General features: G+C 36.0%; 1 protein-coding gene across 12 annotated transcripts in view; it reads left to right on the plus strand.

Moving 5' to 3' along the window:
• Positions 1–23,219, plus strand: part of fat3a (FAT atypical cadherin 3a) — a 523,435-nt gene that overhangs the window by 250,884 nt on the left and 249,332 nt on the right. For all 12 annotated transcript variants that reach the window (XR_012390554.1, XM_073923188.1, XM_073923192.1 and 9 more), the window contains one exon: positions 13,008–13,145. The gene's annotated coding sequence lies outside the window, so the exon portion shown is untranslated. The remainder of the gene's footprint in view (positions 1–13,007; positions 13,146–23,219) is intronic.

Below are 23,219 nucleotides of genomic sequence, written 5' to 3' on the forward strand. Positions count from 1 at the left end.
GCCACCACACATGTGCACCATTCCATCCATAATCCACAAATGTGTATGTATAAATAAATACTTAAATGTTTGGTTGTCTGTAAATCTAACATAGTCGCATCAAATCAAACACACACTCACACACGTTCATGCAGCAATTCATTTACTAGAACAACTATAAGAACATGCAAAATTTCTCTTTCTCACAGTTCCAGACGAACTCGCACATGTGCAAAAGCTCTCAGTTGAGTGGGAGTGAGAAGTGACCAGCAGTTCTTATCACAGTCACACACACGCACACACATACGCACACACTCCTGCAGTGGCCGTGTTGAATGGATTAGCTGTGTGCGCACCAGTGAAAAAGTGCTTCTGGCTGTTTGTTCCAATTTCCAGGCAATTCCTCATGTTTTCTAAAGATCTTAGCCGCCACTGCCCAGCTTTACCCATTACTACTATCTGTCTCTTGCACACACACAAACTTTTCCAGCCATCCAAAGCCACATTTACTACAAACCGACATTTTATTTATGTCGGTTTTTAGCTTTTAATATTTCATGACATGATATCCACCAGTTTTAATGATCTATGAATATATCATATACATTTATATTTTTTTGCCCCTTTTCTGTAAATATTGACAGATGTTCCAGTTATATTGTGAAATTTCTGATACTCTGATTCTAAAACATATATATTTTCTCTTTTAAACATCTTAATAATAATCGTATTATTTGTTATATGATGGGTAATGGGTGCTGCCGTTGTTGCTAGAAGGGATACAGCTGATATAGATATCTATATTCGTCTGGTTTAGAACGCATTCTAAAATTCTATTCCGAATGACATGATGCAAATCTGCCAAATAGCGACCGTGTTCTAATATATTTACTGAGCATTCTATTTCGCTCTCGTTTTGAAACAGAATTGTGTGTTAGTGAAAATTATGTGCTGTATGTACACTAAAAAAATAGTTAGGCCTAACAAATAAGGTTTATGTTTTCTAATTGCCTATAAAATCTCCATCTATTTATTTACTTTCTTTTAATGTAATTTAACATAACTGATCAACTTTATGTGAATGATATTTGTTAGTATGAAACGAATAAGACCAAGATTTATATAATAATATCAATAAATCCAGTGCGTTTTAAATTGTTCTTATTAATTTAAAACACATTTTTGTCTATTGTGTGTAGTTGCATCAACTTAGCCCCTGAATATTAAGTACACTAATCTCAAGTGGATGGATGGAGGGATGGATGGAGGGATGGATGGATGGATGGATACAGTAGGTGGATGGATGGGTACTGTGGATGGATGGATGGATACTGTATATGGATTGATGGGTGGATGGATGAAAGGGTAGATTATATAGATAGATTGACATGGAATGGATGGATGAATATAGATTAATAGTTGGATGGATGGTTGGATTGATGGGTGGATTGATGAATGAATGAGTTGATACTGTAAATGGATTGATGGGTGGATGAATGGAAGGATAGATGGTGTAGATAGATTGACACATGGATGAATGAATGGATGGATGGATATAAATGGATGGATGTATATAGATAGATTGATGGTTAAGTGGTATGTGGATGGATGGATGGATGGATGGATGGATGGATGGATGGATGGATGGATGGATGGATGGATGGATGGATGGATACTGTAGGTGGGTGGATGGATGGAAGCACGAATGAATATTGTAGGTGGATAAATGGATGGATGAATGGATGGATACTGTGGATAGATGGATGGATGCATGGATGGATGAATGAGTTGATACTGTAGATGTATGGATGGATGGATGGATGGATGGATGGATGGATGGATACTGTAGGTGGATGGATGGAAGCATGGATTATTATTGTAGGTGGATAAATGGATGTATAAATGGATGAATGGATGGATACTGTGGATAGATGGAAGGATGGATGCATGGATGAATGGATGAGGATGATATAGATAGATTGGCAGATTGATGGTTAGATGGTTACATCTACGTGTATAGATGGATGGATGGCTGGATGGATACTTGGGTTAATGGACAGAACCATGGATGAGTATTGTAGATGGATTGATGGATGGATGAATAAATGAGTTGTTATTATAGATGGATTGATGGGTGGATGGATGGATATTGTAGGTGGATAAATGGATGAATGGATGGATACTGTTGATAAATGAAAGGATGGATGCATGGTAGCATGAATGAATGAATGAGTTGATGCTGTGGATGGATTGATGGTTGGATGGATGGAAGGACAGATGAATGGATGGATGTAAATAGATAGTTTGATGGTTAGATGGTATATAGATGGATGGATGGATGCTGTAGGTGGGTAAATGGATGGAATCATGGATGAAAATTGTAGGAGTATAAATAAATGGATAAATGGATTAATGTTAATAATATTAACTGATTTATCTAATAGAATTAATCAAAATATGTTAAAATCAGATACTAAGTAATCTGACATGTAATTAAAAAAATAGACAAATTAAAATCAAAAGGTTACAAACAGGGAATTATTTTTTTAAATTATATGACTCATTTGTCATCAGCATTTTTTGGGTCAACATATTCCATTTTGAAGCCCTATAATAGGATGTCTGCATTCTTCTCATTAAATCAAGATGTGGATAAACTTTCCAGGCCGTCAATGAACCTCCATTCAAATTCCAAATATTGAATCGAGCTTCAAAAGGAAACAGCGGTCATTCTATAAATGGAGGCTCTCAAACGGTGAGGAATGAAAGTGCTTCGGAGGTGGCGAGTGTTTGTACAAACCAGCACCGAGCTAAACGTTGATCACAAAGAAACGCTTGAAGGTCATTACTCATGCCAAAGGCTGTCGCAAAGAACTAGCTGTGGGACGTTTTGTTTGTGTATTTATTTATTTCCAAGCATTATTGTATGTTTGTTTACTGAATGAATGAAAAAGCTCTGGACAGATGGATATTCTAAGTAAATAGATTGATGTATGGGTATTGTTTAAAGATGGACCGACAGATACTGTCTGTAGATAGATGGAAGAATAGATGGATATAGATAAAATGGATGGATGGATAGATGAATAAATGGATAGATACTTTAGATGTATGGATGGATATAGATAGATGACGGGTGGATGGATAGATTAATTGTTGCTGGGGTATATAGTTAGATTAAATTGATAGATAGATGAATGGATATATTTAGATTGATGGATGAATGGATGGATGAATGAATGGATGGATGGATTATTGAATAAGTAGACACTGTAGGTAGGTTGATTTGTGGATGGAAGGATGTAGATATGTTGATTGACTGACTGGATAGATGGATAAGTGGGTGGATGGATGGATGGATGGATGGATGGATGGATATACGAAAAAATAGAACTATAAATGGATATAGATAGATTAAAGGATGTATATAAATGGATCGATAGATGGATGGATTGATGATTGAGTAGGTATTGTAGATTGATTGACAGGTGGATGGAAGGATGTAGATATGTTGATTGACTGACTGGATGGATGGATGGATGGATGGATGGATGGATGGATGGATGGATAAATGGAAAATAGCATGATAGACTGATATAGATATTAAATGATGAATTGATTTAAATGATAGATGGATGGATCAATGATTGAGTAGATACTGTAGATGGATCGATGGGTGGATGGAAGGATATAGATATATTGATTAATTGGCTGACTGATTGGATGGATGGATGGATGGATGGATGGAAGGATAGATAGATATAGATAGATGGATGGATGATAGATACTGTAGATGGACGGATTAATGTATGTATGGAATGATAGATGGATGGATGAATATATTGATGGAAGGATAGATGGATGATAGATACTTTAGATGGATGGATTAATGTATGGATGTAATGATAGATGGATATAGATAGATGATAGATGGATGGATGAATAGATTGATAGATGGATGAATTAATGAATGAGTAGATACTGTAGATGGACTGACAGGCGGATGGATGGATGGATATAGATTGATTGACTCATGGATGTGTGAAGGATGGATGATATTGTAGAATGATAGATGGATATAGGTAGATTATAAGTATGGATGGCTAGATGGATGGATGGGTGGATGTTTTTTTCATTTTGTTTGTTTACCGAATGAATGAAAAAGCTGCAGTTGTGAAATTCTTTTTCAAAGCGTTGTCGTTTCCTGACAAATAATGCGAATGCAGCATCTGTCATCACATGTTAATAACAGCTTTCTGCTTAAATGAAGGAGCTCACCGGTTCAGACAGATGACCCGCTGGCAGACTGAAAGCTGTTTACATGAGCGGGTCAGCAGGACAGTGACCCAGCCAGTCCTCCACGCGCCGGATTGGTTATGGTTGGGCCATGAAATGTCATGCTTGTTTTATATGATTGAGGTTAGTATGTATGGTGTGTTTGTGTGTGCGCGCTTGATGGAGTGAAGGTGTATGAAGGTCTATTTCAGCTTTGTGTCTAATGGATGTGTGGGGTGTGTAGATAGCCTATATACAGTATATGTGTCTTATTGAAAGTGCTTTAAACACTTGCAGGTTGATGCCAATCCATGTAGGTTTTGATATCTTTCCATAATAAGGATATCTATATATTTTTTTAAGAATATATATTTTTAGATGTTTTAAACGTCATAATTTTAAACGTGCCTAAACACACAAAAAATATACATGCTGGTATATTTGATGGATGGATGGGTGGATGGATGAATGAATGCATGGGTGAATGGATGGGTGAATGGGTGAATGGATACTGTAGGTTGATGGATGGATGGATATATGTATTATATACATGGATGGATATACTGTGGATGGATTGATGGATGAATGAATAGATGGGTTGATACTATAGCTGGATTGATGGGTAGATGGATATGGGTGGATGGACTGATGGAGAGAAGAATAGATAAAAGGATACATGTAGATAAATAAATTGACAAGTGGATAGATGGATATAAATAGTAAAAGATGGTGGATAGATTGATGGAAAAATTGATGAATGGATGGAGACTGTAGATGGATGGGTGGATGAGTAGATTCTATAGTTGGGTGGATGGATAAATGGATGGATGAGTGCATGAATACTGTTGGTGGATGGATGGATATATAGATGGATGAATAGATACTGTGGATTGATGGATGGATGGATGTATATATAGATACTATAAATGGGTGAATAAATACGATGGATGAATGGATGGATGGATGGATATACACATAGATTGATGATTGAATGGTATTTTGATGGATGGATGAATGGATCGATGGATCTGTGAATACTGTAGATAGATTGAGGGATGGATGCATGAATGGACATTGTGGGTGGATGGATGGATGGAGGCATATGTGGATAGTACTGTGAGTGGATAGATTGATGGATAATGAATCAATGGATAGATACTGTAGATGGATGGATGGATGGATGGATGGATGGATGGATGAGTAGATACTTTGGATGGGGGATGGATATAGATATATTGATGATGAATGGATAGATTTATAGATGGATATGGATAGATTGAAGAAAAGATGGATGGATGGATGGATGGATAGGTGGATAAAGTTAGATTGACAGATAGATGATAGATAGACAGATTGATGATTGGATGTTAGATAGATGGATAGATAGAAGGATAGATTGGTGATTGTAGTATGACAGTTGGATGGATTGATTAATGAATAATTATATATTGTAGAAGCATTGATGGGTCGATGGATGGCTATAGATATATTGATTGATGGATGGATGGCTGGATGGATGGATGGAAGGAAGGATGGATATAGATAAATTGACAAATAGATGGATGGAAGGATAGGATAGATTGATATAGATAGATTGAAAGATATGGACAGACAGACAGACAGATGGATGGAAGGAAGGAAGGAAGGAGTAGTGAGGAAGGAAGGAAGGATATGGATAAATTGACAAATAGATAGATGGAAGGATAGGATAGATTGATATAGATAGATTGGTAGAGATGGACAGACAGACAGACAGATAGATAGATAGATAGATAGATAGATAGATAGATAGATAGATAGATAGATAGATAGATAGATAGATAGATAGATAGATAGATAGATAGATAGATAGATAGATAGATAGATAGATAGATAGATAGATAGATAGATAGATAGATAGATAGATAGATAGATAGATAGATAGATAGATAGATAGATAGTTTTTATGGCAAATATGCTATGAGAGATGTTTGTTTTCAATGTCAGTGTGTGTTTCAGTATAATAGCAGAAGCTATAAAGTGAGGCTGCATTACCCATGATCCCGCTGTGTGGCCTCCCCCCCAAGGGCATTCTGGTCTTGTTATGCTAGTGACATAGTGCAGGGGTCTTATTGACAGCTATATACACACACACACACACACACAAACATTGCAGTAGCCTGTGCCCTCAATTTAGAGATGCTGCTAACGTCTTGATAGTGCTTCTTCTCTTAGTGTTCACTTAAAATGTGCACAGACTTCATTCACTGTGGATTACATATATAATTGTGCCTTTTCATCTCTCATTAACGTTATTATGTTTAGGATTGGTCAGGTTTTGTAAAGGTCACTGGTCCGCTAAGAAATTAGCAATTAGCTTTGGGTTATGGCCCAGAAGGAGGCTTTACTTCCACACACAGTCTGGAGGGAAAATCTAATTCTCTGGAGTCCTTTTAAATATGTTAAAATGTGTTAAACGGGGCTGAAAGTAAATCATCAAATTAGCCAAATTATTAATAAACGCAGCCGTAAGGGACGGGGAGACTGTGCGGATGGATACATGCCTTAGCATTAGCTGTGATGCTTAGCTAGAAGACAGTGTTTATGTTTATCTTGTGCCTTTTTTGTAGCTAACTCATGATTATGTAAGCAATGTTTTTACAAATATGCTTTTGGAAGAATTCATCAAGTTTCATCAAGAGACACGACCTGTGCTATGTGTTGCTAATGTGCTAAGGGAGGAAGGCTAACAACAGTATTTATTTATATTTTGAGGAAATAATGCACAACACACACAAGGCCACGGTAGTAAATGTTCCCAATTCTCTGAGAAACTTGGCAGGTGCAGCAGGGCTAATTTGGTGCCGTGTGTGGGCCTATGGTTATAGATTTGCGTGTGTGTTTGTGTTCATACTGGGCAGATGTTGTGAAGCTGAGTGGATGTTTGCGTGGGCTAGCCTGTAGAATGGATAGTGTAGGTGTGTGTTTGTATTCTGTGTATGTGTGTGAGACTGTCAGCTCTCGGTGTGTGATGGATATGTGTGTGTATTGCCGAGTGTGCAGTAGAGAGATTAGCATAGCGCTCGTCTCAGCGCACTCCTCTGCTCAAAGTGGATAATGGTTTGGGGAAATGCCTTTTGTCGTTTTTTTTCCTCCCTGCGTTCTCTTCTCGTCTTTCCAGGCAGCGGTGTTGAGTAAGCCTCTGTGTGTAAATAGGCCCATATGTGCCTGCTGGTGCTGTATGCCAGGTAGACCTCTGTGCCAACTTAAAGGTCCACACACACACAGAGACACACACACACACACACACACACACTATGATAGGGAGTCATGTCAAACAGACAATGTACAAACACTAATCAGTTTAACATCTTAATTTAGTGTCTACTAGATGCATAATACGTTTTTACACAATAACAATAATGAATAAATAGTACAAAACAGATTTATTAAACAAATACATTTATTAAAATAATATTTTAGTAAGATAATATAATTACATTTAAGCTAAATATTGGGATAAAAAATTACAGCCTACAAAATTTCAACAAAAAAATGTTTTTTTTATTTTTAGCTTCTCTTTATATTCCTTTTTTAATTTTTTATTTAAATTTTTTTTCTATAGCATATAAATTTGAATGTACTAGTTTTTGGACCGCTATCCTCAATAGTCACATCCAGGGCTTTACATTAACTTTTTTAATCACCGGCCACTGTGGCTAGTAGTTTCCCAATGTTACTAGCCACTCTGCATTTTCACCAGCCACATTTTTGTTGTTGGGAAAATATATTTTATATGCATAAATTTGACATTGATATGCTAAAATTACTTTTGTTCTAAACTTTGTGTTATGTCCACATGCGTTCTCATTCATTTAACTTTTTGCGTGTCGATTATGAGCTTGCTCTATGAGAACCGATGACAGCTGCGTTTCCAGAACCTGTTCCAGACACGGTTGCTTCACAATTCGGGGGCGCGCACGCGTTTTAAGAAGTCGCGCGCATCACATCAGCTGTTAGCGCAAGTGATCATTATTCTCTCATTCGGTATTCACTTGCTTTCTTCTGCTCGCGTGATCACAATTATTTTACTTCTTCTATATATATATATATATACACAGAATTATTAGGGCAAAGCTGTGCCGCAGTAGGTAGAGCTGTTGCCTCACAGCAAGAAGGTCACTGTAAATGATGGTTTGTTCTGTAGACTAGACTAAAAATATATATATAGCTTAAAGGGGCTAATAATTTTGACCTTAAAATGGCTTTTTAAAAATTAAAAACTGCTATTATTCTAGCCAAAATAAAACAAATAAGACTTTCTACAAAAGAATTGTTTTAAATAAAGAATTATTATTAGACATACTGTGAACATTTCTTTGCTCAGCTAAATTTAATTTGCAAAATATTTTCAAAAGAAAAAAAAAACAAAACAAAGGGGGGCCTAATAATAATAATAATAATAATAATAATAATAATAATAATGACCGTGCCCAGGCCCGTTTCCCGGATCGTTTGAGAAGTGTGAGTGCACTGAATCAGGCTCAAGCACGGTTTACTTGGCCGGCCCTGGCCCGGTTGGAAGAGGTGGGCCTGAGCGCGGTTCACTTGGGCTTTGGCACAGTACGCTTGTAGTGTGAGTGCAAAATGCGCCAAAGCCCGAAACTGAAAGCGAGACGTGACTTTTAAGGGACTGTTTCATATGGATTTATTAATCAATCTTACTGTTCAATGAACACAAACTGCCATAGTTTATTAAATACGCAAACCCTTCACTGCACGACAGCTGCGCATCTTCAGCAAACCTCCTCATTCCTGCAGCACGAGGACTTTATGATTGTTTATGAGCGCCAAAAGTGGCGGATCTGTTCGGTGAAATATCTGACTGCGTGTCACCGCATCCCTAAGGACTGTTTGGTCAAATATTTGACTGCATGTCACTGCATATCAAACGACTGAAACGATATAACTAGAGCAATCTCCACTGTACTGAGCGAGAGCGCTCACTGAACAGCGCAGCATCGATGACGTAAGCGTGCCCAAGCCCGATTGTAGTGTGAGTGCGGGCCATCGTGGGAGACGGGAAGGGGGACAAGCGTGCTTCGGCCCGGTTCGAGGCAACTGTACATAGTGTGAGTAAGGCCTTAGTCAAACCCAATTATTTTAATTTCAATAATTAAACTCAAATTCACCATGGTTTTGCTACAACAGCCTTGCTACAACAGTCACTTTAGTATTTGTAGTAAACTTTTTATTAGAATGAAATCTCCAGGAATAAAATGTAAAATCTATGAAAATATGCTAATCTCTTGCCGTACACCCATGTACCATAGTATCACCATCTGTTGTATTGAAGTATTTGGGTTCATATTCTCAGTCCCTGTAGGGTAGAACAACCAGCACACACACAGGCCAGGTTTCAGGAGAAGAATGGAGATTGTGTGTTTGTGTGCGCATTTGTGTTTGTGTGCACATGTGTACTTATTGTTAATTTGTGTGTGTTTGTGATTGAGCATTTGTCTGTTTGAGTGTTCATTTTTATTGTGTACTTCAGTGCAGATTTGCATTTGTGGGAAATGAATTTCCTGCATTAATAATATCTGATGGGCACAGGACCAAGACTACCGTAGGAGTATCATACCATCTTGCACCACACACACACATTAAGAGCTCTACCTGGACCTGGCACATATCTGTAGGCATTTTTCTGCAACTGCTGAGTTCCACTCCAGATGTGCCCATGTAATTACCACCCTAGAAACAGCTGTGTGTGGGTGTTCGTACAAGGATGTGTGTGTATGTGTGTGTGTGAGAGTGAGTTTGATTACTTGCTCAGGTTGAAACAGGAAAATGAATTCCTGGCTCTACTGTTACGCCAATTCAGCATTGTGAAAAGGGCCTTTCAGAGACTATTTATATGTGCTTTTGTGTGTGCGTCCCCTCAGTTTCAGCATATGCACACATGTAGGCAGTGCAGATTGCTTTAGGACCTCAAGCACGGCTTTGCATTTGAAATACGCATAACTGTGATGTGTATCCATTTCAGTATAATCTATATGTATCATATTACTTTGTGCATTTCCATATTTCAGCAGACGAACGTGTGAAATATCACAGCATCATCACACTGCTCGCTTAACACAATATGCATCGGTCTGCACGAATATGTCCGTATGAGTTGGCAGATGAAAAGCATATAGAGATCTTATGTTCAGAGGAAGTCTATGGTAGATACCTGCATTGCTGACTTTAAAGAAGACCTATTTTGCCACTTCCCAGCAAGCATTTTTTGTTTTTAAAAGATGTCTAATAGACGTCTAATCACAGTCATCTTGGCTAAAACAAGGCTAAATTTGGGCTGTTAGTAAAAATCTAATAGGCGTCCAAGAACTGGCCAAAACTAGACTGGTTTTAAATAAACAGAAATTAATGACCTCACATATAAAGTCTGTCTATTAGATGACAAGTTTAGTTTTGGGCTATTCTTAGATGTCTATTATTTTTTCACTGATTGCCCTAATTTAGCCTTGTTTTAGACAAGCTATCTACATTTAGATGTCTATTGAAGGTCCCCCGTCCCCGCAGTCTTAAAATGTCTTAAATTTTAAAAACTAAATTTCAGGCGTTAAGTCTTAAATTCACTGAAATGTTGTCATGTAGGTCTTTAATCATTTTAAACAGGTCTTAATTTGGTCGACATTTATCCAATTAACAATCCATCTCAAGAAAACTTTTTTTTTTTAATAGTCTACAGAACAAACCATATACATATATAAGTTTTTTATTGCAATGTGATAAAATTTACTATAGCTGTTCGACATTTTTTACAGCGATTTCTCTAAATTTAGTTCCATATTCTGGGAAAGAAAACTAAAAATAATTACACAATTCCTAAGACACGTTGCAGTGGGCCTCAAAATCAAAGGGTTTGGATCCTATTGTAGGAAATTTTAAAAAAAAGAGACTTGTTTTGTTTATATCACTCCAATCCGCTTGTTAAGTGTGACATCACGCGAAGCGGCTTCCGGGTCCGAGCGCCATATCAAACTGTATGAGGAGGCTCATCAAATGGTAATACTAAATGTTTACAAAGCGCTGTAACACGTTTGAATTATTACTCATGAATTATTATTATTATTATTATTATTATTATTTCTAGGATTATTTTATTTAATTTTTTATTGTTGTTACCATTATTGTTATTATTGATATTACTATTATTTATAATAATTATTGTTTATTATTATTATTATTATTATTATTATTATTATTATTGTTGTTGTTGTTGTTATTGTTGTTATTATTGTTATTATTTCTATTGCTAGCATTATTATTATCATTGTATATTTATTCAGTTTTTAAATTAATTTCAGTAATATTATTGACTAATATGCAAATGTTTATTTGATTTATTCACAATACAGTTTGTAAAGTAATATTTTACTTCTAGTAGATATATTATACAAGTGATTTGTGTACCAAATAAGTGGATCTAGTTGGATGCGCATTGTAAACATTAAAAAAAAGCTAAAAGCTAATATTTTTAACTTCATATAGTACATTTTGGTTATAAAACTCCCTAAATCAATCCACATAAATCTACAGATTTTTTATAAACGTGTCAGCAGATTCTGTTTGGCCCTAGTTATGACTTAACAAGCGGATATGATTGTGGACACTATATTTACGCCCTGTTCTGTGCAAACAGCTTCTAAAGGTTGATTTTATGTCATAGATACTCTTTAAATCGATAGTTCACCTCAATATTTACTCACTAACAAGTGACAAGAAGGCGTTGACTAGTGTGCTGGTTAAAACTAAATTAAAACCTTAAGGCTTCAAGGTTTAAAAGTACTTTCCACAAGATTTCTCAAGCCAACATAACAAAAAAAGTTGGTCTTGATCTATAGTTTGCTGTAGGCCTGCGCATTTACAAATGCTGTGTTAATGGGTGGTTGGCATTCAATATTTTAGGAAGTTGGCAACTATTTTAAAACAGCTTTTTTACTGTTCGACACATTTATGAGTTCGTATGAGCTACTTTAGTGAACAATTGTACTGTTTTAAAAGGGAAAAAGTCATAAAGCTGCATAAAATGAGTTGCGGGACTTCAAGCATACACTTTTTCCATTCATATAAATGTTCGCTTAAAAAAAAAACAGCATAAAATTTTCACATTATATGCAAACTGCCCACAAAGTTTTGGACTTAGTAATTCACTTTCCTTTGGTTTGTTAGCTGTTGCTAGCATTCCGATAGCTGGCCCCGCTTTGTTGCTTTGAAAGCAGCTTTGCAGACACCAAAGTAATGCATAAAAAGTCCATGTTTGCTGCTGATAACTCACATATGTGCTTCCCCATGCAGGTGAAGTGCGGTTTGGGAAGCAGCTGCTGTCTGTCCAAACAAACCAGCATCCCAAGAGCATAATGCGGTGTGATCAATCAACTGATATGAACCTGTGTGTGTGTGTGTTCTGTTTTCCTCCTTGGCATCAAAGGGAGAGCATTGATTTCCCATCATGCATTATTCACAAAAATGCAAATCGGCTAAAACCAAAAAGAACCACCCCAAAGCTTTTTTTTTAATTAAATATGCAAGAATCCCTAGGCGGAATTACCATGGAAACCACGATTACATCACAATCTCAGAGTTCCCGCAGAGTGATATTGGCATTGTATAGTGTGCACTAATAAATATGTTATTGCAGGCTTCTGCATTATTATATATGTTTATATACAGTATATGCACTAATATTAAAATCTCTGTCTCCTCAGATACCTTCCGATGTGCTCCACCCCCAGCGGGCGTCGCGTGTGATTGGCCGACTTCACAGCCTTGGGAATCAATTGATCCATTTTTAATGAGCCGAACTGAGCAAGAGGGCAGCGAATTTCTTCTGGCCGCCTTGAGGGGTGAGAAAGAATAACAGATGAGCTTGTTTTATGAAAAAAAAAAAAAAAGCATTCGGATATGTTTGTGCCGCATTATACTTCAACCATAAGGGTAGTTACATAAATCCAACTACTGCAGACTTCCCAGGAGACTAATGTGAGGCTGTTAACCTGAGTTTCACCTCATATTTTAGTGTACGTTTTTCATTGTTTGCTTAGACTGCTTTGGAAATCAGTTCTTGTAGTAGTTGTTACCCTCATTAGATTCTACAGACTTTCTTTCCAAATTAGATTGAAAAAGCTATAAAAAATAAATGGAATTAATAAAAAATATATATAATTTCTGAATAATTTTATGTATGGTTTTACTTAATGTCAATATTTATTTTTTTACACAAAATTTCAAAAACAATTTTATACAGTATATTAAATAATAATAATCACATAATTTGTCACATTAACAAATGTTTTTAGTTGTTCCAGTTGAAAATAAAATATATTACATAATAAGATTTGAATAAACAAAACCTAATGATTATTATTATACACAACAATAAATCATATTTATATTTATTTATTTATTTATTTATTTAATTATTTATTTATTTATTTGTGTTATTTTAGAATTATTTATTTATTCATTATGCATTAATTAATTTATTTCTGTGAAGCTAAAAATATAATAATGGCAGTAATAATTAATGGCATTAATATAATGCTGGAATCATAGTATCAATAATGTTATTATCATGTTTTTGCTGTTAACATTTTTGTGCCATTTTATTTCATTGTATTATTATTAGTAGGATCATTTTGTTATTATTGTTATTGTTATAATTACTATTATTATTATTAATGTTATTATTATTATTATTATTTATTACTATTACTACTATTATTATTACTAGGATTATTATTATTATTATTATTATTATTATTATTATATAAATTAATGTTTTTTATTATTGTTCTTATTTTATTATTGTTGTTATTATTGTAATTATTATTATTATTATTATTATTGTTATTACCATTATTTTTAAAAATTATTATTATTAGTTATAATAATAATAATAATAATAATTATTATTATTATTATTATTATTATTACTTGTATTATTGTCATTATTATTATCATTATTTATTATTATTATTATTATTATTATTATTATTATTATTATTATTATTATTATTATTATTCAATAATCATGTGACACTGAAGACTAACGTGGAGTAATGATCCTAAATTAGGAGTAATGGTGCTCAAAATTCAACTTTGCATCGCAGGAATAAGTTACTTTTCAAAACATTTTATAATTTAACTATTATTTTTAAGTTGTAAACTACTTTGACTGTTTTAAGTAAACCCAGTCTTTGTGAGAATAAGTAATAAGACTTAAAATATATAAATTTAGCGTAATTATTGTAAATAGTAGACCAGCGCAGTGAGAATCCTGAATCTACAAATGTACATATGTGATTTTGCCTAGCTTAAACGTACCTCAGAGATCCGTAATGACCAAACACATGTTCTTATAATCATACATAAATGCTTTTTGATTGTAAATGTCTGCTGTTATTTGCTAAAAACGTACTTGAAACCGCTTTTGAATACAAAGTTAGTAAAGGTTATGCTCCTCTTTTAGCGTTTGACAGCGTAGGTCAATGTTAACAGCATGCTTTTGTCACCTGTGTTTATTCAGATGCACTGTTTACTCGTTTACAGGCTAACCATTTCCAAAAGCACGTTGTTAGAAGTCTGTAAACGTAGCCTAGGCAAAGGTGATGCTAAAACTAGTTCTGCCAGCTTTTATCTCTTACAAATGTGCATCCAAACTTGTGTACAACACGTATCTGGTTGATTTTGAGTGAAAATGACAGGCTGTGGTGTAATGTCAGACACATTTACTTAGCTACTTAGCATTAGCATCATCCGTATGGGGACTGTGTGGTTTGCGAGCTGCAGAGGAGTAAATTAGCGTTCAGGCTGGTGCTTTTTCTCCTGCTATCGGTTCATCTTTATCTCTCCCGAGTCACAAAACAGTTTATCAGTGCAGATCTGTGACTGTGTTTTTAGGTTGGAGAGCGAAGGCAATCTGACTGAAGAGCCTCTGTAGGGCTGAATGTGGGTTTTGAGCTGTGTTTATGTAGATGTCTGTGTGTGTTATAGTGAGTATAACTAAAGATGGACGAAGAAGAGTTGTAGTGTTTTGGTTAAAAAAATCAATAGAGATTCTCTTTCAGTGTGTGTGCGTGTGTGTGTGTGTGTGTGTGTGTGTGTGTGTGTTTGTATTTGTTCGTGTGTGTGTGTGTGTGTGTGTGTGTGTTTGCATTAGCATTTGAATGGTCTTGAGGTCATTGAGATGCAGTTGCTATTGACAGCCAGATGCTTAACATGACTGGTCACTGGAGTCTAGGTCACTGGTGTGTGTGTGTGTGTTGTATGTGCCACTGGTCTGACATGATCAGCGTGTGGAACTACAAATCTTTTGTATGAATAAATGATTTGACTGACATTTGTGTGAAATTTGACTTTTAGATTTTATATATTTACGGTGTGTATTATCCTCCGCTGTCTACAATATGGACCGACACGGTGGCTCCATGGTTAACACTGTCAACTCACAGCAAGAAGGTCACTGGTTCGAGTCCAGGCTGGGTTAATTGGCATTTCTGTGTGGAGTTTGCATGTTCTCCCTCTGGTTTCCCCCACAGTCTAAAGACATGCACTATAGGTGAATTGTATATTTATATATATGTGTATATGTATATGTATGTATATGTATATAAGGGGTGTCACGATTTTGATTTTTAATCGAAATCGATCGAAATTTATGCTTAATTTCGATTATCGAATCAAAAAATAGAATTGTTGATGCTGCCACGCCCCCATGTCACGTCAGCTTGGCTTGCCAAGCCGGAAAAAACAGGCTTGTTGAAGTGCTTGTTGAACTGCAGATACAGGAGACCCGTCGACAGAGCTTAAACCCTCTCCTCTTTCAATGAAGTCGCCGGTGTGTAAGCATTTTGGATTTCCAGTGAGTTATGTTGACAACGTTCGTGTTGTCGACAAAAAAAACACAGTTTTGCAAGCTCTGCTATGTACGTATTAGGGTTCGTCCGATAGACAACACCTGCATCGCAATCCTCTGCCCGCCCCCGTTGCAAATCCGCTCGCGAAAAGTACAAACTCAGGCCCTGTTTACACTGTCTTTGTTTTTAAATGGCATTTTAGAACGACAACGATTTGACATCCACAGTGGTGTGTAGCATTTCAGAGCAGCCCTCCTTCCTCTCTACCTCTGACACACACAGACACAGACGCACACACACAGCCATGGGCTTGAGACAGCGGGTTCAGGCAGTCAGAGGATCAGTAGACTGCTTCAATCTTTCACTCACTTGTACTTACACCTGTACGAACACCTCAGTTGGCTTGGTACTGATACTGTTGGCTGGTTCCTGTTGGTTGTGCGTCTTTTTTACCGACGCCATTATAACAACACAGATCACTGCCTATTCACGAGTCTCGCAGAAAAAAAGTGATTGACAGGTGGTAATTATGTGTGTAACTTGCCTTTATTCATTTACTGTATGATTTGTTTATGGGTAAAACAAAGACCATGAAGGTCAGGTAGTTTAAACGGTAGGCTACAAATAATTAATTGGTCATTAATTAATTAATTATTCATAATCAAAAATCGAATCTAATCGTGCCTTTAGAATCGAAAATGTAATCGAATCGAGGATTTGGAGGATCGTGACACCCTTAATGTATATGTATATGTTTGTGTGTGTGTGTGTGTGTGTGTGTGTGTATGTGTGTGTGTGTGAATGAGAGTGTAGGGTTGTTTCCCAGTACTGGGTTGCTGCTGGAAGGGCGTCCGCTGTTTAAAACTTATGCTGGAATAGTTGGCGGTTCATTCCGCTGTGGCGACCCCTTACAAATAAAGGGACTAAGCTGAAAGAAAATGATCGAATGAATGAAAGTCTACAATACATCTGGATCTTCATTTTAAATGCATTTTACCATAGTAATTATTATTTGATTCTTGCTCACTATATATATATATATATATATATATATATATATATATATATATATATCCATATATTTAATAAATGCTGTTATTTATAATGAATAAAGTGTTTTTAGTATATTTTTGATGTAAAAATAAATATTAAATTATGTAAAACTGTTATTTTAGTATTTATAGTGTTATTGAATGTGTGACAGGGTGAAGAGGGAAACCAAATAAGACACATACAGTGGAAAGAGAGAGAGGGAGGGAGGGAGTTATGAGGCGTTATTAAATCTTTAATAATCATTATTATTGTGCTGTGAGCCTCAGATTTTCTGGCCAGGGGATTTGAGCCGTTGGCAATAACAGTGCTGTGTGTGTGTGTTTGAGTGTCAGGAAGACTGAGATAAGTGTGTGTCGTGATTTAAGATGCCTCTGCCATTTCAGACTGTCGCCTCTAAAGATTTATTGCTAATTAGGTTAGAGAGCACTTGACCTGTCAGGTGTGTGCGCATGTGTGTGTGCGCACTTTTGTGATTGGATTGGTTTTCTGTGTTCATGTGGCATTCGACATTCTCTCATCACACTACATGACACACACATACACACACACACACACACACACACACACACACACACACACATACATACATAAGGATGTCTCTTTGACATTTTAGGAATGGTAGCGAAGAACAAAATGAACATTGAAGTTCCAAATGCTACCAAACCATGTTTTTAGAAATTCACCATGGTAAAACTAGGTGTAATGGAGTACACTCTAAAAATCTGTTGTTTCAACCTAACTTCGTCGAATATAGACAAACTATATAAACTAATAACTATTATACAATTAGGCTGCACCGTGGTGCAGTGGGGAGCACGTTCGTCTCACTGCAAGAAGGTCGCTGGTTCGAGCCTCGGCTGGGTCACTTGGCATTTCTGTGTGGAGTTTGCATGTTCTCCCCGTGTTGGCATGGGTTTCCTCCTCCACAATCCAAAGACATGCGCTATAGGTGAATTGAATAAACTAAATTGGCCGTATGAGTGTGTGGATGAGTGTGTATGGATGTTTCCCACTGCTGGGTTAATGTGGAAGGACATCAGCTGTGTAAAACATGTGCTGGAATAATAATAGGATTAATAAAAGGACTAAGCCGAAAATAAAATAAATGAATGAAGTTTAGTTGGGTTAAGATGCTTTCTATTGCTTAAGTTTGAAAGAAGATGAGAAATGTCACCTTTTATATCTGCTTATAAGTTGTTGTATACATTTTTATTAATGCTAACACAAATAATTGTGTTTAATTTTGTTAGTTAACAGTAATAAACCCTGACTGAAGTTATAGTAAATGTGCTGTATTCCTTGGGACTATAACCAGTAATCAACAACTTCTGACCCATACAGAAAAGACACACGGTAACGTTATATTTAATTAGAAAATGAAAAATCACGTTAACTCTAGTAAAAGAAAGACAAACATGGACTGGCAGGACCAGCCGTCTCAGGTCTCTGTGCATGTGTGTGTGTTGAATAAAGCTCATAATTATGTTTCTAAATTTACATCAGTAATAACACAGAACTCAAAGCAGCTTCGGGCTGGAACGCAGCCGGCCGCGAGCCTGACCACAACACACACACACACACACACATACAGAGAGAGAGATATATAGAGAGAGAGAGAGAGAGAGAGAGAGAGAGAGTTATATTGTCTTCTTTTTCTCCAGAGGGAGTTCCAATATCTTGCTTTTTCTTTGTCTTTCTCGTCTCTCACTATATCAAACCTGATCATTTTTCCTAGTCCGCCTCCTCATTCTTCATTTTTCCTTCCTATCTCTCTCTCTCTCTCTCTCTCTCTCACACACACACACACACACACACACACACACATACAGTTTCAGTTGCTTATAGTGTGGCTTCTTTTCATTTGCCTGCAAGGTGTCAACGGTTGCATGACTCCATAAATAAAAGATTCATCACTCAGAAGTGAACAGACCAACAGTTTCTCTCTCTTTCTGCCCCCCCCCTCTCTCTTATACTCTCTCTCTTTGAGCCTTATGGTTTGCCAGCTCTCGCATTAGAAGAACATTGACCTGCATGTGTGTTTGCAAACAGTTAAGATGCACTGGTCTCAATTGGGCGATTGCAACTGATGATTTTTTTTAAAAGCAGGTTGATTAATTACGATACATATTTTAGATCTAATTTTTCCTCATCAGATTGTTTAATTTTAAAATACTATTAAAATATTATAATAAAAAAAATAGAAAAGTATAGTAAATTATTTGTAACTTTCTCGTTTTTTATGTATTTGAATTTGCTTGGCATTGTTTCATTAATTGTTGTTGTAAGGAGACCTTGGGTGTCATTTATAAATAAAATTAATTATTCATTCATTTTCTTGTCGGCTTAGTCCCTTTATTAATCCAGGGTCACCACAGCAGAATGAACCGCCAACTTATCCAGCCTCAACCCATCTCTGGGAAACACACACACACACACACACACACACACACACACACACACACACACACACACACACACACACACACTATGGACAATTTAGCCTACCCAATTTACCTATAGAAAATGTCTTTGGACTGTGGGGGAAACCGGAGCACCCGGAGGAAACCCACGGGAATGCAGGGAGAACATGCTCGAACCTGCGACCCAGCGACCTTCTTGCTGTAAGGTGACAGCACTACCTACTACGCCACTGCCTCACCTAAAATAAATTATTATTATTATTATTATTATTATTGTTATTATTATTATTATTATTATTATTATTATTATTATTATTATTATTAAAACATTATAGTTTGACTTTTGGCTTGTAGATGCTATGTAAAACCTGTACAAAACAGTAGCTACTCTGAACAAAACTGCAAATTCACTCTTTGCCTGTAGATGGCGCTTATTGAACTGCATGAATAGCAGCATTTCCCTTAAGTGTATCTGTCTGGGTACTGCAAGACGGGGGCGTAAGATGAAAGGGTATAACTTGTAGTAAGTCAGAGGAGTAGCTCGATGTTATCATCATCCCATTAACCCAACGAAATTTTATTGGCAAGATGGCGGAAATACTTAACATAGAACATTTTCATCAAACGTTTTCATGAGTTTTGTTTAAATTTATCCACAACCAAGTCATTTGATGTATTATTATATTCATCCATTTAGCAACTTATGCAACTCCACTCGTTGACTTCTTCATCTGTTTTGTCATGACCAAGTGTCCCACAAGCCTGCTTTTGAGTGAAGGTCTCGGCCGTTAGATCGCCCCCCTGGGGGCTGGCTGCAATACAAGTCATAAAGCCCGCCTCCACCGTGTTAATGAAGGAGACTTGAGCCCAAATAAAAAAATTAACTACACTTGCAATAAAATGTCCCGAAAGATGGTTTTGGTCAATTAAGGCACTGGTTATCATGCTGATATAGGTGCAGATCTTTATTTTTGGAAACGGTTTGTTTTTAACAGTAGTTTAATGACTCTGTCTGCTGTATCTACTCGACTCTAGTCAATCGAGCCAGATGCGGCGGCCTGCAGCGAGCTGATGCTGCCGCATCCGAGCCGAAATCGGCCCGCCAGTAATGTGCTCTGCGGACCGGAGCTGGAGCAATTTATTCTTCATTATATAAAACCTCACCTTTGTTAATGTAATTACTACCATTTGTATTGATATAACAGCAAACGCAGGCTACTATTTCAAACGCAAAGTGTAGGCACTGGTTACAGGTTACGTCTCTAAGGTATTTCAAATTAAGCCCCTAAGGCACCTTCATGTTACGCCCCTGTCTTGCAGTCCGCAGACAAACTCCATTCGTTTTCTTGGCTATCTGTGCTGATATTTAAAGAGATAGTTCATCCAAAAATGAAAATTCATTAATTACTTGCCGTTCCGAACCCGTAAGATATTCTTTTGTCTTTGGAACACAAATAACTATATTTAAAATATACAATATATTACAATCTATTATTCACAATACATATGATATATTATGACCGCCATAAGTTTCACAGCCCAGAATGATACCAAGAACATTGCCAAAACAGACATTAGGGCTTTAGTTGTAATATTACAAAGATAATATATTTGTGCACAAAATAAACCAAAAATAATTACAGTACGTTATGAAATGTCATTAAAGCTTAAAGCTATAACACAGATGAGTTTTACATTACGATGATTAAACAGGGTGCCCATGAAGTCTTATGCTGCGTTCACACCAGACGTAGATGAAGCGTCAAGCACGAGTGATTTACATGTTCAGTCAATGCAAAGATGCAAATAGACATCCTGAGGTGCGATTCGAGCGCATGCTTTGATTCACACAAATGAAGCAGCTAAAATTGAGTGTTTTGCATGTTTGATGCATTTATTGTGTAAATTGCACGATTCGCCCTGCTCATAATGCGAATCTGTGTCTATTTTGAAGCGAATTTGATGTGCGAATAAAGCGAGTAAACTCAAAATGTTCATGACTCTATTTACCAGCAATATATATATATATATATATATATATATATATATATATATATATATATATATATATATATATATATATATATATATATATATATAAGCATTAGAATCTTAAAATGTCTAAAATTTCAAAAACGTTTTGACTTTTTTTTTTTTTAACAGAATTCACAGAAATATTATCTTAAATCATTTTAAATATGTCTTAATTTTCCTTTGTCCATGTAAAGTAACCAATCTGGCAAACACCAATCCAGTCACCAGCAGTACATCTCAAAGCTTTTAACAAAAGTGTAATTAATAACCTGTTTTTAGCAATATAGTTTTATCTTCCTTACAATAACATTTGATTTTAATGTTTTAACTGGTCCATTAGAAAAAGTTCTTAGCAGTGAACTCCTTTCGGGAGTCTAAAATTTCATTTATAATGGTCTAAAAAAACGTCTTAAAGTCCTAAATTTGACAACCTGCAGAAACCCTGATAAAGTGCTTTCACTAAGACCAAAAAATGTTGAATAAAGTCGGTGCTTTTATATTATTTTGTCCACAAATGAAATGAAATTGCTAAATCAGCCACTTTACAAACAATATATAAAATACTTCCTCATGAGATCAGGCTGAAATGTTGACAAATTTAGGACATTTACACAAATTCAGATACATGTACAGTTGAAGTCAGAATTATTAGCCCCCCTGAATTATTAGCGCCCCTGTTTGTTTTTTTCCCCCAATTTCTGTTTAATTGAGGGAAGATTGTTTCAGCACATTTCTAATCATAATAGTTTTAAAAACCTATTTCTAATAACTGATTTATTTTCTCTTTGTCATGATGACAGTAAATAATATTTTACTTGATATTTTTCAAGACACTTCTATACAGCTTAAAGTGACATTTAAAGGCTTACCTAGGTTAATTAGGTTAACTAGGCAGGTTAGGGTAATTAAGCAAGTTATTGTATAATGATGGCTTGTTTTGTCGATTATCGAAAAAAATATTAGCTTAAAGGGGCTATTAATATTTTCCCAAAATTGGTTTTTAAAAAATTAAAAACTGCTTTTATTCTAGCCGAAATAAAACAATCAAACAGACATACTGTGAACATTTCCTTGCTCTGTAAAACATCATTTGGGAAATATAAAAAAAAGAAAAAAAAATGAAAGGGGGGCTAATAATTCTGACTTCAACTGTATATGCGATCTCAAATTAAGTAACAGGGTAATATTTTAAAGTCAGGATGTTTCTGTAATTTGCATCCCCCTGTTGTTTTCCCATGCATATTTAGTCATTCTCATGTGTCTCCTGAGCTGCCAGTACAGTATTTTGTCTGTTTGTACATCTGTGCTGAGTCTCTGGCCTCTCTGTTTACATACTTTGTACTATAAAATGATTACACTGCAGTTTGAATGCAAATCCAGATCAGAAATCGGCTGAATTAAGCTTTTAAAAATGTCCCATAGTTTAGTAAAAAGCAGCCGATTCTGATTTCTGGCCAGTCGATCAGTGCATGGCTAGCACACATGTTGAAGAGTTTGACATTGACTGGCCGCAGCTGCTGTGTGTGTGTGTGTGTAAGAGCAGTAATAGTGGTCT

Source organism: Danio rerio, chromosome 15 (assembly GCF_049306965.1).
Source record: "Danio rerio strain Tuebingen ecotype United States chromosome 15, GRCz12tu, whole genome shotgun sequence".
Lineage (NCBI taxonomy): Eukaryota > Metazoa > Chordata > Actinopteri > Cypriniformes > Danionidae > Danio > Danio rerio.